At 44.7% G+C, this 16,723-nt stretch overlaps 1 long non-coding RNA gene across 1 annotated transcript in view; it reads left to right on the top strand.

Annotated features, from left to right (window-relative positions):
- The window catches only part of LOC135320711 (uncharacterized), a 29,899-nt gene that overhangs the window by 5,815 nt on the left and 7,361 nt on the right, over window positions 1-16,723 (top strand). Inside the window, exons 2-3 of the long non-coding RNA XR_010379975.1 lie at window positions 1,903-2,055; window positions 2,805-2,912. This is a non-coding gene — a long non-coding RNA (uncharacterized LOC135320711). The remainder of the gene's footprint in view (window positions 1-1,902; window positions 2,056-2,804; window positions 2,913-16,723) is intronic.

Here is a 16,723-nt window from a genome sequence, read left to right as displayed (position 1 = left end):
CCTTCTCTGTAATGGAGAACTAATAACATTTTTCTTAGCCCCTTTTGGCCCCGTTTTTCTGAGTCTCTTTCCACATTGGGCCCAGGGCTTTCACAGAGATCACAGACTTGGGAGGTAATCAGAGTGTGGTCTCAGCCCTAGTGGTCCCAACTGAGGCCAGAGGAACTTCAGGAGGGGTGGGAATCCAGAAGTGCTTCATGGAGGAGGTGAGATCTGAGCTGTGTCCCCAAGGATGAGCTGTCATCCAGCTGAGTCCTGGCACTGAGCAGGACCCATGTACATGGTGAATGAGGGTGTGAATGAATGAATGGGCACCCCTCTAACAGAGAGTGAGGGGGGAAGTCCCCCAGGCCAAAGCAGGAAACACAGGGCACCCTGGGGGAGCAGAGGGCGGGGCTGCGGTGTGATGCCTGCCTCACCCTTTATGGGTGTCTTGCCCCCACTTTAGCCTGTGTTCTGGTGGATTGGGAGCCCTTGCCTCTCCTCTGCTCCAGGATCCTGCTCTTCATTCCCAGCAACACCCACCTGTGTCACCTCAGTGTCCCCAAGTGGACCTGGACCTGTCTTGTGGGAGATTGTGAAGAGGGATTTGGTGTGCAGCCCAAGACTGAAGTGGGAGGGAGAGGATAATAGGGACCTCCAGAGGGGATCATGGGCTGGGGGAAATCGGATGGGTGGGGAAGGCAGAGACTCAGGGCTGAAGGATCCTGCTAGTGGTGGCTCCTTCACAAGGGGCTTCACAGGGAGGAAGCATTCATGGTGTAAAGGCAGAGCTCAGTTTGGGGCTCGCTGACATGGAACAGCTCATCACAGAGACGTCCAGAGGAGCTGGATATAGGGAACAAAGGTGCCACTGATATCAGGGTCAGAGCCTGAGACCCAGATGAGGTGGGGTGGTGGTGCAGGGGAAGGGGCTTGAGGATGTCAAGATGTTCATTCATTGGGGTCCTCAGGGTGGGGACCTTCATGTTCATTTCACAGCCACCTGGTGCCTGACAGAGCTAGGCTTAGGGAGGTCACTGAGTAGACACGTGCTGACAACCTAGATTCTCCTGTTTTCACATAAAGTCCCTGGTGTGAAGCCAGGTGGCACTCTTTAGTGTCATACACCCTCACCCCTGGGCTCTCTGTGTGCCTAGAGCCCAGTGGCACCTTACCTCCCACTCCCCACTGCAGGACCCTTTGCACACCTGCATTTCCACAAGCTATAAAACATCTTCTCTTGCTGTGTGTTTACCCTATGAAAACTCATTGCCCCAGGAAGAGAGGCCTCACATCCTGCCCTTATTAAAGTGGTAAAGCCTGTTGTTCAGAGAAGCCCCTGACAGATCTCACAACCAACCAGGTACCTGTGCATGAATTGATCATGCAGCCCCCTCCTCCTTGTGTGAACAGCACCCCCCCAATAACAGACCCCACACACTCAACCTTGGCGCTCGTGTAGGCACCTCTTGCCTGTGTGGCCTGATGTTGCCTATAGCAGTGTCCCTATTAAACTTTCCTAGACCCTTCTCAGACGCTGGTAATTCTTTACCAACCCAAGTAACTAGCCCACCATTGTGCCCACAACACCTGAAACAGAATTGGCTAAATTATGCAGATTGATGATGCAGTTTAATTTGCTTTAAAGGTGAAATCAAGGTTTACAAATAAAAGCAACATACGTACTCAAGGCAGGACTAAGAACTCACACGGATAACTAAGACCCTCCACGCGCATCCCACTGTGGCCTCAGGGCCTTTGCGCTGGCTGCTCTTTCAGCCAGGATCTCTCTCCGCCTGCTTCTTGAACACCTCCAGGAATCTGCTCAAATGTCCTCCCTGACCTTATTTTTCTCCATGGAACATATCACCTCCGGACATTGTGTATATTATACTTAATTTTCTCTGTGTCCTCCACCAGGCTGTCTGCTGCATGAGAATGGAGACCTGCCTGCTTCACTCCCTGCTGTGCCCGGTATATGGAACCCGCCCAACACACAGTAGGACCTCAGCGAATGTGTGACGGGTGTGTGATCACTGTAGGCCACAGACAAAGGTCTTCCCAGCAGTGATGGTAAGAGTCATTCATTCTCTACTTACTGAGCCCTACTGTGCACTGGATACTGACCTGGGTGGGAGGCATGCAGTGGATGAGACACAGTGAGCACACACAGCATGTTAGGAGGGACACGTGCTCTGGAGTGCACACAGGGCTGGGGGAGTGCAGGAGTGGAGGAGAAGAGGGTCAGGTGGAGACATTGGTGGCAGAAGAGACAGAAAGGTGGGGCCCAGGTCGTGCAGGGCTTGATGGCTCCTGTGAGGGCTTTTCCTCAGGGCAGCGGAACCATGGCTGGGCGTGGAGCAGGGGCCCGGTTCCTGAATGCTATGCAGGAGATGGAGCAGGTGTCTGCTTTGGAGATGTGCGTGGAGGAGGCTGTCCCTGTAGACTGTGCAGGCAAGGAAGGCTCCTCTGAGGGGGTGACATCTGAGCTGAGCCCTTGTATGGACCATGTTTACACCTTCTGTAGACTGGATGCTTTCGTCTGCCCTGCAGGCCTATGCAGGACACACCCTGTTCTCAGTCACCTGGACTTGGCCTCCTGCCTCCCTTGTGGGCCCTCCCACCCCAGAAGGAGTCCTTCTAGATCTAACGCACTACCCCCTCCACTGGACTTGGACTCACACTGAGCCACTGTCCACCTGCCCAACTCACCCAGAGTCAAGTCCAGACACTTGGGGGAGCCCCTCCACCCCAGAGCCCATGAACTTACTCAAATGGCCAGTCCTCAGCCTGCTCACATGCCTCACCCTCCCCTCCTGCAGAAACCCTGTGACAGATCCTGTCCACAGCACCCTGCTCCTCCGATCCTGACCCCAGGCTTTCCCATGGGGTGTGACCCCGCATGGGGTGCAGTCCCCTCCTCCAGTCTGGTGAGTAGAAACTACCTTTTCTTTTTTCTTTTGTTAATATATTTATTTTTTAATTTTTATTTTATTGAGTTATAGTCAGTTTGCATTGTTGTGTCAATTTCCAGCATAGAGCATAATTTTGTCAATTGTGTTTACTCTTTCAAGAAACCATCTCTTGGCTTGATTTTTTCAAATGTTTCTAATATCTCTATTTTATTTATTTCCTCCCTTATCTTTATTATTTCCTTCCTTCTGCTTACTTTTGTTATTTTTTGCTCTTCTTTTTCTAATTCTTTTAGGTGGTAATTTTGATTGTTTATTGCAGTTTTTCCTCTTTTTTGAGGTAGACCTGATTCTCTCGCTATAAACTTCCCTCTAAGCACTGCCTTTTCTGGATCCCATAGGTTCTGTGTGGTTGTGTTTTCATCATCATTTGTCTCACTGTGTTTTTTTATTTCTTCTTTGATTTCATCATCCACTCATTTTTTTTTAAAGTAGTATGTTGTTTAATCTCCATGCTGTCATTTATTTCTCCTTTATTTTTCTGTAGTTAATTTCTAGTTTTATGGTATTGTGTTCAGAAAAAGTTGCTTCAAGTATTTTCTATCTTCTTCAAATTGTTAATGCTTCTTTTGTGCCAAAGTATATGATCTATCCTAGAAAATGTGGTACGTGCGCTTGGGAAGAATGTATATTCTATTTTAGGGAAATATAATGTTCTGAAAATATTAACCAAGACAAATTGTTCTATTTTATCATTTAATTTCTATGTTGTCTTATTAATTTTATGTATGGAAGATCTGTCCAGTGATGTTAGTGGATAGTTAAAGTCTTCTACCATGACTGTATTCCGATCAAATTTTCCCTTTTTATCTGTTATGTATTTAGGTGCTCCTATGTTGGGTTCATATATGTTAATGAGTGTAATATCTTCATCTATGACTCCTTTAATCATTATAAAATGTTCTTCTTAATCTTTCTTTATAATCTTTGTTTTAAAGTCTATTTTATTTGAAATCACTGTTGATATTCCTGCTTTCTTGTCATTTCCATTTTTGTGGAATATCTTTTTCAATCCTCTCACTTTCAATCTATGTGTGTCCTTCTCCCTAACGTGGGTCTCTTGTATACAGTGTATTGTAGATACTTGCTTTATTATCCACTCTGCACTCTATATCCTTTGATTAAAGCATTTAGTCCATTGACATTTGTAATAATTATTGATAGATATGTGTTTATTATATTTTGAATTTTGTTTTGCAGTTGATTTTGTATTTCCTCTTTGTTCCTTTCATTTTCTTTTTGTGGTTTGATAATTTTCCTTTTTATTATCTTGGTGTCTTCTTAGTTTTGTGACTCTATTGTAACTTTTTGGCTTGTGGTTACCCTACTTTGTACATATATTAACCCATTATAATATCTGTTTGTTTTAAACAGATAGTAATATAAGCTCTAACTCATCCTACCAAGAACAAAAGAGAGAGAGAGAGAGAGAGAGAGAGAAACCTGTACATTTTCTTGTTCCCCTCCCCCAACCTTAATGATTTAAATGTCCTCTTTTATGATTTCATGTTTATTCTGTTGTAATTCATTGTAGCAATCACCTTTCCAATCATGGTTTTCTCCTTTTTGTAGCATCCTGCTTCTTTTCTGTTTAGAGTAGGTCTTTCAATATTTCCTTTAGCATAGGTTTAGTGTTGCTAAATTCTTTTAGTTTTTGCTTGTCTGTGAAGTTCTTTATCTCTCCTTCTATTCTAAAGGATAGCCTTGCTGGATAAAGTATCGTAGGCTGCATCATTTTTTCATTCAGGACTTTGAATATTCCTTGCCCCTCCCTTCTGGCCTGTACTGTTTGTGTAGAGAAATCAGCTGAAAATCTTATGGGGGTTCCCTTGTATCTCATTCTTTGTTTTTCTCTTGCTGCCTTTAGAATCATTTCCTATTCTCAACCCTGGTCATCCTAATTATAATATGTCTTGGTGTGGGTCTGTTTGGGACCTCCTTGTTTGGGACGCTCTGTGCTTCCTGTACTTGGATATCTGATTCCTTCTTTAGGTTTAGGAAGTTTTCAGTCATGATTTCTTCAAATACCTTTTCAATCCCCTTTGTTCTTTCTTCTCCTTCTGGGACCCCCATTATGAGTAGGTTGGCATGCTTTATGTTATTCCATAGGTCCCTTATATTGCTTTCATTGGTTTTTATTTGTTTTCTCTCAGCTGTTCTGTTGTCCTGTCTTCTAAGTCAAATATTCATTCCTCTCAATTATCTAGCCTACATTTTACAGCCTTTAGCTCAACTCTCATCTCAGCAAATGAGTTTTCCAATTTTCACTGGCTCCTCTTTAGAGTTTCAATTTCGTTTTTTGACATATTCTCTGTCTCTATAGACAATCTCTTTTAGTTTCTTCAGTACTTTGATCACTCCTTTCTTGAAATCATCTAGTAGACTATCAATGTCTATTTCATTGATTGTTCTTTCAGGGGATTTATCTTGTTCTTTTAATTGAGAGAGGTGGCTCTGCTTCTTCATCTTGCTTATATCTCTCTGGCACTATGGCTTATGGAGTATCAGTTATCTACTGTCGTCCTTTAGGAGTTTATTTATTTATATAAAGTGGATGCAGAAATAAAACTAAGCACAAAGAAATTAGTTTTAAAAGCAGTATAATCAATAACAGAAGAACATATTGAAACAAGATAACAATTGAGTTGGGATGAATTTTTAAAACATTAAAGGAAGAAAAATATTTGAGAACAGAGTATAATCATAACAGAAGAACAAAACAAAGATAAAAATGAAATTGGACAAATTGAAAGATAATAATATTAGTATTTTAAAAGAAAATTTTAAAAGGGATTAAAAATAGAAATATAAAAATTATTTAAGAAGTAACATTTAAAAAGTAAAAGAAAATGGAACAGAAAAAGAAGAGAGGATGTTCCCGTGGAGATTGTGTGCCCTTAATAATTTTATCAAGAGGTCTTAAATAAGTGTGGTTGCCAAGTCTTACTTCTGTGCCTTTTGTCTGTTATCCCTTTGGTTACGGATGTGGCCGTTAACCTGTTAACCAGAGCCTACCCTGACTATTGAATGGGGACTCCTATTTGTTTTGTGGTTGTCACAGCTCCTGCCCCTGCCTTGTTTCATGAACTCAGCTCATTGGTTCCAGAGACCCTCTGGTCACACCCTTGGTCTGTGCTGCTCCCAGTGCCTGTAGGTAGACATGTCACATCTCCTCCCAATGCTGCATCTTGGTGCTGCTCTCCTGCATGGTAGGTGGGCAGGGTGTGCCCCTTCCCAATGCCGTGTCCAGGTGCAGCAGTCCTGCACAGTAGTTGGGTTGGTTGCTCCCCTGTTCAGTGCTACTCCCCACTCCACATCTGTTCCACACTCTGTAGGTGGGCTTGAGGCAAATGGCCACACCAGCCCTAGTCCCTGCTCTTTGCCAGAACTCTGCTCCTTGTTCATTTGTCTTAGAGGTGCGAGTTCATAGACGCACCAGGACAGAACCTTCCTATATGTCTGGGGATGTAAACAAGTCTCAGTCCCACCTATGAGGCTGCAGAACTGCCAGGTACATATTCAGGTTTCAACCCTGCCTCTGCCTGGGTGGGTATGATGGCTGTGGCTGAGCCTCATCTCTCTTCTTCTGAGAAATCACCAGTTATGTTGCTGTGGGTCAGCAGAGACAAAGGACAAAACTCCCCTTCCCTCAGGCAAGCCAACAATGTTGCTTTGCTTTATTTTTTTTCTTATTTTATGGGGGGCCCAGGCTGTTCTGATCTGTATACAATCCAAGCAGTTGTCCACAGCACACTGTAGTCCCCCAGGGTTACCTCTGTACAGTCAACCAGAGTCTGCTTGGATCCAGCAGCCTGTCCCTTCCCATCCCTGATTCACTTCTAGGTTTGTGGGTTGTTGACACACTTTGTGCCCATATAACTTAATTCTGTCAGTCAAGGGCGGTTCTGTACACATCTGAGCCTCAGAGGTTCCCTGTCCATCCTGCTGACCTCTCCGTTGGAAAGGGGGAGACCCAGTCAACCAGCACTATCCCTCCTTTGCTGCTCCCTCTTCAAAGGACCAACCCCAAGCCATTTTGCATTTTCTTCCTTCTTTTTTCCGTTTCTCCTACCAGATTGGTGGCACATTTCGTCTTTTGAAGATGGCAATGTTTTATCAAAGTTCAGCAGATGTTCTGAGTGGATGGTTGTGTCTGTGAATGTCAGTCTTGGTGTATTTATTGGAGAGGATAAGATACAAGTATCCTTCTACTCCACTATCTTGGCCTTTCTCCAAGAATATGCACTCTTAATAATTTTGTCATAAGGTTGTTTTTAATTATGGGTGGTTGCCAAGTCTTCCTTCCATGCCTTTTGCCTGTTATTCCCTTTGTTGGTGGTGTGGCTGGTGTTCTGGTGGCCTGAGTCTGCCCTGGCTATTGAGCAGGAGCTCCGTTTTTTCCTGTGGTTGTCACACTCCTGCCCATATCCTGCTGTGAAAACTCCACTTGCTGGTTCCAGAGGCCCTCCAGTCGTGCTCCTGGTCTGTGTCCCAGCATCAGTTTGTGGGTGGTCTGCACCCCCACCAGATGCCTGGTCCCAGCACCACACTTGTGCAAGGTAGTTGGCAGGTAGCTCCCCTGCCGCATTAGGTCCATGCTTCATAGGTGGACTCAGAGAAAACAGCTGCACTAGCCCTCATCCCTGCTCTGTTCCAGAACACTGCTTCTTGTCCATTTGTCTTAGAAAAGCCAATTCAGAGAGGCATCGGTGTGTAATGGTCCCCTCTGCTTGGGACTGTAAACAAATCTCAGTCCCACCTATGAGGTTGTGGAGCCCCTAGGTAGGGATTCGGCTTTTGACCCCTCCTTCACCTGGGAACCATGAACCAGAAAATATGGTGGCTATGGCTGAGCCTTGACTCTCTTCTCCCAAGAAGTCTCCAATAATGGCACTGTGGGTCTTTGGACACAAAGGCTACGGATCCCCTTCCCCCCAGGGCACACCAGCAGTGTTGCTTTGCCTTTTTTTTTTTTTTTTTGGATTTTATGGGGGACCCAGGCTGTTCTAATCTGTATACTCTCCCAGCCATGGCACACAGAACATTGCAGTCCCCCAAGGTTTCCTCTGTACAGTCAGCCCGAATCCTCTGCTCGACTCAGACAGCCTGTCCCATCCCACCTCTGCTGGATCACATCTAGGGCTGGGGATCATTGGGACTCTTTGTGCCCAATTAACTTAGTTCTGTCAGTCAAAGGCTATTCTGTACAGATCCGAGCCACAGATGTTCCCTCTCCATTTTGCTGAACTCGCCATTGGAGTTGGGTAGACCCAGTGTATTAATGCTATTACTCCTTTGCAGCTCCCTCCTCATTGGAATGGTCCTGAACTATTTTCCTTTTTCTTCTTTTCTCCTACCAGATTTGTGGAAAATTTTATCTTTTGAAGAAGGCAATATTCTGTCAAAGTTCAGCAGGTGTTCTGGGTGGTGGGTGTGTCTGTGGATGTCACTCTTGGTGAATTTGTGGGAGAGGGTGAGCTCTGAGCATCTTTTTTACTCCACCATCTTTCCTCCTCCTTCACTTTTTCTTTTGATTGGAACACTTAGTCCATTGACATTTATAGTAGTTATTTTATAGATGTGGTTTTATTGCCATTTTGAAATTTGTTTTCCAGTTGATTTGGTATTTCTTATTTGTTTCTTTCTTTTAATTTTTTTTTCATTTTTGTCATATGATAAATTTCTTTTCTATAAGCTTGGTTTCTTTTTGGGTTTTATGACTCTTTATATACTTCTGATTTGTGGTTATCTTGTCTTTCAAGTATGGTAACCCCTTACTTCATCTGTTTGGTTTTAGTTGATAGTCATGTAGGCTCAAGTGCATCCTGAAAAGAAAGAAGACAAAAAGAAAGAAGAAAAAAAAAAAAGGGAACAAAATCTATATTCTCTTGCTCTCCTCTTTCACCTTTTATGATTTTGCTATTCTCTCTTTCTTTCTTGCTTTCTTTATTGACTTACTGACTTATTTATATCTTCATGTTTTCCCTTGCAATTCACTGTATTTATTGCATTTCCAATTATGGTTTCCTAATTTCTATAGCTTCCTGTTTATGTTTTATTTAGATTAGAACTTTCAATTTTTTTTTAGCATAGATTTAGTACTGCTGAATTCTTTTAGTTTTGCTTGTCTGTGAAATTCTTTCTCTCTCTTTCTGTTCTAAAGGAGAGTCTTTCTAGATAGAATATCCTAGTTTGCAGCCTTTTCTCATTCAGGACTTTGAATATATCTTGCCACTCCCTTCTGGCCAGAAGTTTTTATGTAGAGAAATCTGCTGAATGCTTATGAGGCTCCCTTGTAACTAACATTTTGTTTTTCTCTCACTGCCTTTAGAATATTTTCTTTATCTTTAACTTTAACCATTTCAATTATAATATATCTTGGTGTAGGTCTGTTTGGTTTCTTCTTGTTTGGGACCATCTGTGCCTCCTGTACTTGGATAATTCTTTCCTTCTTAAGGTTTGGAAAGTTTTCAGTCATGATTTCTTTAACTATATTTTCAATACCCTTTTCTCTTTCTTCTCCTTCTGGGACCCACTATTATGCATAGGCTGGCGCACTTTATATTATCTTGCTTTAATTGGTTTTTATTGGCTTTTATGTCTGCTGTATTGGGTTATTTCTTTTATCTTGTCTCCTAAGTCATTTATTCATTCCTCTGCATTATCTAGTCTGTTTTTGATTGCCTGTAGTTGAATTTTCTATTTTTAACTAGCTCTTCTTTATAGTTTAAATTTTCTTTTCAAAGTTTTCTGTCTCTATTGATAGTCTCTTTTAGTTCTTTCAGTGTGTTGATCATTCCCTTTTTGAAGTCTAGTAGACTATCAATCTATTTTACTGTTTGTTCTTTCAGGGGATTTCTCTTGTTCTTTTAATTGAAAGTGGTTCCTCGGCTTCTTTATTTACTTATATTTCTCTGGCTCTATGTATTTCTTCTAGACCCGTTTCTGAGCTGTGGTGTGTAGTAGGCAGGGTGGGAGCACTTCAGTTGTGAAGAAAAATAGGCAGGAGATTTCCACTGGGGAGTTCCCTCTGTGGTGTTGTCTGTCACTTGTTATGCAGACTTACAAAGTACTATTTGTTGATGTTGGCTTTATCCCTGCTTTAGCTATGGGAATGTCAGCCACCTACTCTGGTGCCCCTCAGGTTCTGAGCCCCAGGAAACATCAGTGCAGATCCAGCAGTGTCAGTCACTTGGACCTGCCTTAGCAAGTGTGTAGTCACACACATGAATTTGTGGTCCACTACAGGTTCAGCTCAAACCCCAATCCTGCATCCACATATGGAACCATACACCACTCTGTTGTAAATACCCTCACTGGCCACCCTTCTTGAGTCAGAACTGCACTCACTGCCTGTAAGTCCCAGAGGTGTGGATCCACAAAGTGACCAGAGAGAGCAAATCCACCCTCTCTGCCTGGGGCTGTAAACAAATCTCAGTCCCGCCTGTGAAGTTGCAATGGCACAGGATATGGATTCAACATTCAGCTCTGCCTTTGTGCAGCAGTGTTGGCTATGACCAAGCCCCATTTCTCTTCTCATGAGAACACACCAACAATGGAGCCAAGTGGAGAAAGTGACTTTGGCACAGCCATGCATCATTCCTCCCCCATTATACCAACATTGGTGCTTTTTTATGATAGTTTCAGTCTGTTCTGTTCCACACACACACACACACACACACACACAAAGCCAGAGCTCACACTGCCCTCTAGTTTCCTGATGCTGCCTCTCTGCAGTGTGACCCAGCCCTCTGCCTGGGCTCTTCACTGAATCCAGTAGCCAGTCCTGGCTCATCCCTGCTAGTTCATGTCTAGGGCTGGTCATCACAGGGACCCTCTGTGTCAGTATTCCCCAGTTCTGCCTGCCATGCAGTTGCCACTGTGTCCTCCAAACCTTGGAAGCTCTGCTTCTTTCCTAGCTGATCTCCCAGCTAGAGAGGTCGTGTCCCAGTGTGAGGGTGCCTTTCTTCCCATGCTACATTTTCCCTGCAGGATCAGTCCTGCACTGAATTTGACTTTTTTCTTTTTATTCCTTACCATATTTTGTGAGAATCTTCCTGTATTTCAAAATGAGAGACACTGTGCCAGAATTCAGGAGGTTTCTGTGCAATTCAATGTTTTTGTAGATGTAATTCTTTGTGTATTTGTGGGAGAGGTCAAGCTGTGAGTCTGTCTACTCTGTCACTTTGACTCCTTCAAATTTTAAAATAGGGCTAGGTCTTTCTTAATTACTCTCAACAAGCTGTTGTAGTTTCCAGCGTACATGTCTTGTAATTTTTCCTTGCCTCTATTGGATGCTGATTCAGAACATACACAACCTTCTAGAGAAACCTGTCCCACCCTGCCATTTGCTGCCAACTAGCTGGCCTGTGTCTGAGTCACCAAATGGTTTTGTTCTTTATCTGATTCTTAATTCTTTAGAATTTATCATTTTACTCTCATAAATGCTGATTGTACTTGTAACAAATACTTTAAAATAAAAATAATAAACTTTATGCTGTGGATTCAATATGAATGAATCTCAAGTAACATATGCTTTAAATACCTTAGAATTAGTAAAGCAATATAGATACATTATGAACACTTGAAATGTTGCCTAAAGGAAAAGTGCAGAGATTTGCAAATCCCACCCCCAGAAGTGACCGTCATGAATGGCTTGGTGAACATCTCTCAGTCTCTATCTCTCTTATTCTCTCTGCCTCTGTCTCTCACACACCACAAGATTCATTTACATCTATGATGATTTGACACATATGTGGTCATAGATGGCATCTGGGATGTAGATGATGGATTAACAAGCATCCAAACTGAGGGCTTCCTTGACATCAGGTAAAGACCTAGCACTCATTTTTCCAGCTGCACAACAATCATTCCTCCATGTGAACCAGAACTGATGAATCCCACCCCCTCTCCATGAACATTAGTGTTGCTTCCAATCTCCTACTAGTTAAACCAGAACTGTGATGAACATCCTTGAAAAGACATCTTTGAAAAATTGTGCAAGAATTTTAGTATGATCAACAATAAGCATCAGCACTACTCGGAAAGGGGTGAACTTGTGGAACTGTAATTTATCCTGCATACTGTTCTCCCAGAGAGGAGTGTCTGCTCACTCTTCCCTCCAGGGGATCTACTGTGGCCTCTGCCTCCTCATGTTGTCACTAGAGCTGGTTGTAACCAGGCTAAAGTCCTGCCAGTGTGATGGTGACCAATGCTGTATCCAAAGTGTGTACATCTGTGTGCATCCTCACTTGAGAGGTCAAGCACCTCTAATATACACTGGCCACCTGCATTTCCTCTTGTTGGAATTGCATGTGTTTGTTCTGTTTCTGTTTAGAACACAGTGTTTCAGGAAGTTTTTGGACCACAGGGATGTGAAACCTTTCTCTGACTTTAGGTTATGAAAAATGATTTTTCCAGGTTGTGGTTTGACTTTCATGGCTTTTGAATATTATTATTTTTTATTTTGTAGGTTATGTTTTGCCACAGGAAGAGCTAAGCATCTCCCTTCTGGCTCTGGTATCACACATAAAATAGCAGTGCCTATCTCGAGATTATGCACATAGTTACTAAAAATTTTCATTTTGTACATCTCATGTTTAATCCACCTGGGTTTCCCTTTCAAATAACCAAAATACTACTTCAAGTTAAAAAAATAAAAAACACCAGTCCCTTGTTAAAATATGAGAGCAGACACAAACAGCCACCTTTTGTATGATTTCATTGATAGGGAACATCCAGGGTAGGGAAAGACACACAGAGAGAAAGAGGATTAGGGCTTGTCAGGGGCTAGGGGAGGGAGAAAAGAGAATGTGTGGTTTGGATACAGGGTTTTATTATGAGGAAAGAAACAGTCTGAAACTAGACAGTGATGATGGTTACACAGCATTGTGAATGCACTTAATACTCCTGAATTGCACAATTTAAAATGGAAAAACATCTAAATTTTATTATTGTAAACTTAAAACATAAAAATAGGTGATACTCTAAATGACATGAAAGAAAACAAGGAAATTACAGAAAAAAACAAACAAAAATGATTCCAGGAGAAGGGAAGTAAAGTTCGGGTCTGGGAGTGGGTTGATTCTGAGAATTAGATGACAGTGTTGGTGTTTGCAGAGGCATCTCAGCCCGTAGTGGTGGTGATGCCTGAATTGGCTCTTGGTCTCATAGAAGTGTGTGTGTAGGTGCAGGAGGAGCTACAAGATCAGGCTCAGGGTCTCCCTGCAGGACTGGTAATGTAACCTGGCTCTAGGTCTCCTGTAGGGCTAGTCTTACAGTCTCCCTGCAGAGCTGGTGGGATGTGACACGGTTCTGTGTTTTTTGCAGGTGCAGGTTCGGGTTCCCCTGCAGGGTTGGTAGAATGGGACCCAGTCCTGTGTCTCCTGCAGGATCCAGCTCAGGATCTCATGCAAGACCAGGCTCAGGGTCTCCTTGTAAGGCTTGTGGAATGAGACCCCATTCTTTTTCTCCTGCAGCAGCAGATTCATGGTGTCCCTGCAAGGTTTTGCAATTTCACCCTACTCTGTATCACCTGCAGGAGCAGGCTCAGACTGTCCCTGCTGGGTTGTTGGAATATGACCCATCTCTGATTCTCTTGCAGAAGCAGGCTCAGGGTCCCTCTACAGGGCTAGTCAATTTTGTTCCAGTCCTAGGTCCCTTGCAGGTGCAGGATTGGGGTCTTCTTTCAGGGCTGGTGAAATGTGACTCAGCTGTTGGTCTCCTGCAGAAACAGGCAGAGTTTCTCCCTGCAAGCCTTGTGGAATGAGACCCAGTGCTGGGTCTCCTACAGGAGCATGCTCGGGGTCTCTATGCAGGGCTAGTGGAATTGGACCTGGCTAATGGTATCCCTGCAGTGCTGTTGGAATTGGTCCAATTCTTGGGTGTCTTGAAGGTGCAGGCTCTAAGTCTCCCTGCATTGCTGGTGAAATGTGACCCAGTTGTGGTTCTCCTGAAGGAACAGTCTCCGGGTTTCCCTGCAGGGCTGGTGGATGGGACATAGTCCTGGGTCTCCTGGAGGAGCAGGCTCTGGGTCATTCTAGAGCTGTTGCAATATGACCAATCTCAGGTTCTCCTGTAGGAGTAGGCTCAGGGCCTTCCTGCAGGGCTAGTGGAATTGGACACGGCTCATGGTCTCCGTGCAGTGCCATTGGAATTGGTCCAAATCTTGGATCTTTTGAAGGTGTAGATTCTAAATTTCCCTGCATTGCTCATGGAATGTGACCTGGCTCTGGTTCTTCTGCAGGAGCAGGCTGATAAATTACCTGTAGGGCTGGTGGAATGTGACATGGCTCTTAGTCTCCTGCCAGAGCTGATTCAGGGTCTTTCCACAGGGCTGGTAGAATTGGTCCCAGGCCTGGGTCTCCTGCATGTGAAGGCTCAGGTATCCCTGCAGGGCTTGTGGAATGTGACTAGGTTTCTGTTTCCTGCAGGGGCAGGTTCAGAGTCTCCTTGCAGTGTTGCTGGAATGGCACATGGCTCTGAGTTTCCTGTAACAGCAGTCTTATGTTCTTCCTACAGGGCTAGTGGAATATGACTCAGACCTTGGTCACTTGCAGGAGCAGGCTAGTTTTCTCCCTGCTGGGATGGTGGAATCAGACCCTGTCCTGGGTCTTCTGCAGAAGCAGGCTCCAGGTCTTCCTGCAGGGCTGTTGGAACATGACCCCATCACTGGTTCTGCTTCAGGAGTAGGCACAGGGTCTCCTTGCAAGGATAGTGTAATTGGACCCAGCTCAGGGGTCACTACAGGGCTGATGGAATGTGACCTGGCTCTGTGGTTCCTGCAAGTGTAGGTTCTGTGTCTCCCTTCAGGGTTGGTTTAATGGGACCCATTCCTGGGTCTCCTGTAGAAGTAGGCTCAGAGTCTCCCTGCAGGGCTGGTGGAATGTGACCCATCTCTGGGTCACCTGCCAGAACAGATTTGGACACTACCTTCAGGCTGGAGGAATTGGGCCTGTTCTTGCATTTCCTGCAGGAACAGGCCTTGGGTCTTCCTGGAAGAATACTGTAATATGACCCATCTCTGGTTCTCTTGCAGGAGAGGCTCATGGTCTCCCTAGAAGGTTAGCAGAATTTGTCCCATTCCTTGGTCCAAGGCTCAGGGTATCCCTGCAAGGTTGGTGGAATGGGACCTAGTCCTGTGTCTCCTGCAGCAGCAGGTTCTGTTCTCTTTGCAGGGCTGGTGGAATGTGACTCCACTCTGTAGTATTTTTTGCAGATGCAGGCTTAGGGACCTCACCAGAACTGATGGCTCTTAGTCTCCTATGGGAGCAGGTGAGGGATTCCCTGCAGAGCTGGTGGAATTCATCCCAGTCCTCAGTCTCTTGCAATTGCAGACTCAGTGTCTCCCTGCAGGGTTTGTGGAATATGACTTGGCTGTGGGTATCCTGCAGGAGCAAGCTCAGTGTTTCCGTGCAGGGTTGGTGGAATGAGATATAGTTCTGGCTCTCCTATAAGAGGAAGCTGGGATTCTCCCTGGAAAGGCTGATGGAATTGGACTGGGATGTCTGTCTCCTGCAGGAGCAAGCCTAGGGATTACCTGCAGAGCTGGTAGAATGTCACACAACTCTTGTTCTTCTGCAGGAGCTGGCTCATGTTCTCTTTGAAGGGCTTGGTCTCCCCCAGGAGCAGGTTTGTAGTCTCACTACAGGGCTGGTGTTATGTGACCCACTCTGTTTTCTGCAGATGCAGTCTCCGTGTTTGACTGCAGGTTTGGTGGAATGGGACGAAGTCCTGGGTTTCCTGGAGTAGCAGGCTTACAGTCTCCCTCCTGGGATATTGGAATGTGACCCAGTCATGTGTTTCCTGCTGAAGTGGCCTCAGGATATCCCTGCAGGGCTGTTGGAATTGTACCTCGCTCTGTATCACCTGCAGGATCAGGTTTGTGCTCTCCCAGCAAGGCTGGTGGATTTGGACCTATTCCTGGGTCTCCTGCAGGAGCAGGTTTTCAGTCTTCCTGCAGGGCTTCTGGAATATGACATATCTCTAATTTTCCTGCAGGATCAGGCTTGTGGGTCACCCAGCAAGGCTAGTGGAATTGGACCCACTTCAAGGTCTTAGTGCAGAGTTGATGGAATGGGACCCAGTCCTGGGTCTCCTGCAGGAATTGGCTCAGAGTCTCCCTGCAGGACTGGTGAAATTGGACCCATTCCTGAGTCTCCTGCAGGAGGAGGCCCTGCATCTTCCTGGAGGGATGGTGGAATATGACAGAGATCTGGTTCTCCTGCAGGAATAGGCTCAAGTTCTCCCTACAAGGCTAGTGGAATTGGACACATTCCTGGATCCATTGCAAGTGAAGGCTTGGGGTTCTTCCTACACAGCTGGTGGAATGTGATTTGGCTCTGAGTCTCCTGCAGGAGTAGGCTCAGGGCCTCCTTGAAAGATTGGTGAAATGGGACACAGTGCTGTGTCTCCTGCAGTAGCAGGCTCAGGTTCTCCGTACAGTGTTGGTAAAATTGGACCTGGCTCCAATTCAACTGCAGTAGCAGACTGAAGGTATACCTGCATGGCTGGTTTAGTGTGAAGGAACAGCAAGTCTTAATACATTGGCCCACTCCTGGTAAAAGTATAAACAGGGCTTGGTGCATGGTCTCTTGTATTGTCTGAAAAAGCCCCTTGAGATGTGTTGATTATGATGACCTCTTCCAAGAACTTGAACACTTATAGAATCTCTGCCAACTCATCTTGTTTAGACTGAAGGAATCTGCCTTTCATCAGTTCTTGGAATAGAGATCAACACAAAATGAAAGAGGGAAGAAAAAATTACCAAT

This window comes from Camelus dromedarius, unplaced genomic scaffold (assembly GCF_036321535.1).
Source record: "Camelus dromedarius isolate mCamDro1 unplaced genomic scaffold, mCamDro1.pat HAP1_SCAFFOLD_114, whole genome shotgun sequence".
NCBI lineage: Eukaryota > Metazoa > Chordata > Mammalia > Artiodactyla > Camelidae > Camelus > Camelus dromedarius.
Note: the sequence above shows the minus strand (reverse complement) of the source record. Positions and strands in the feature narration are given on the sequence as shown.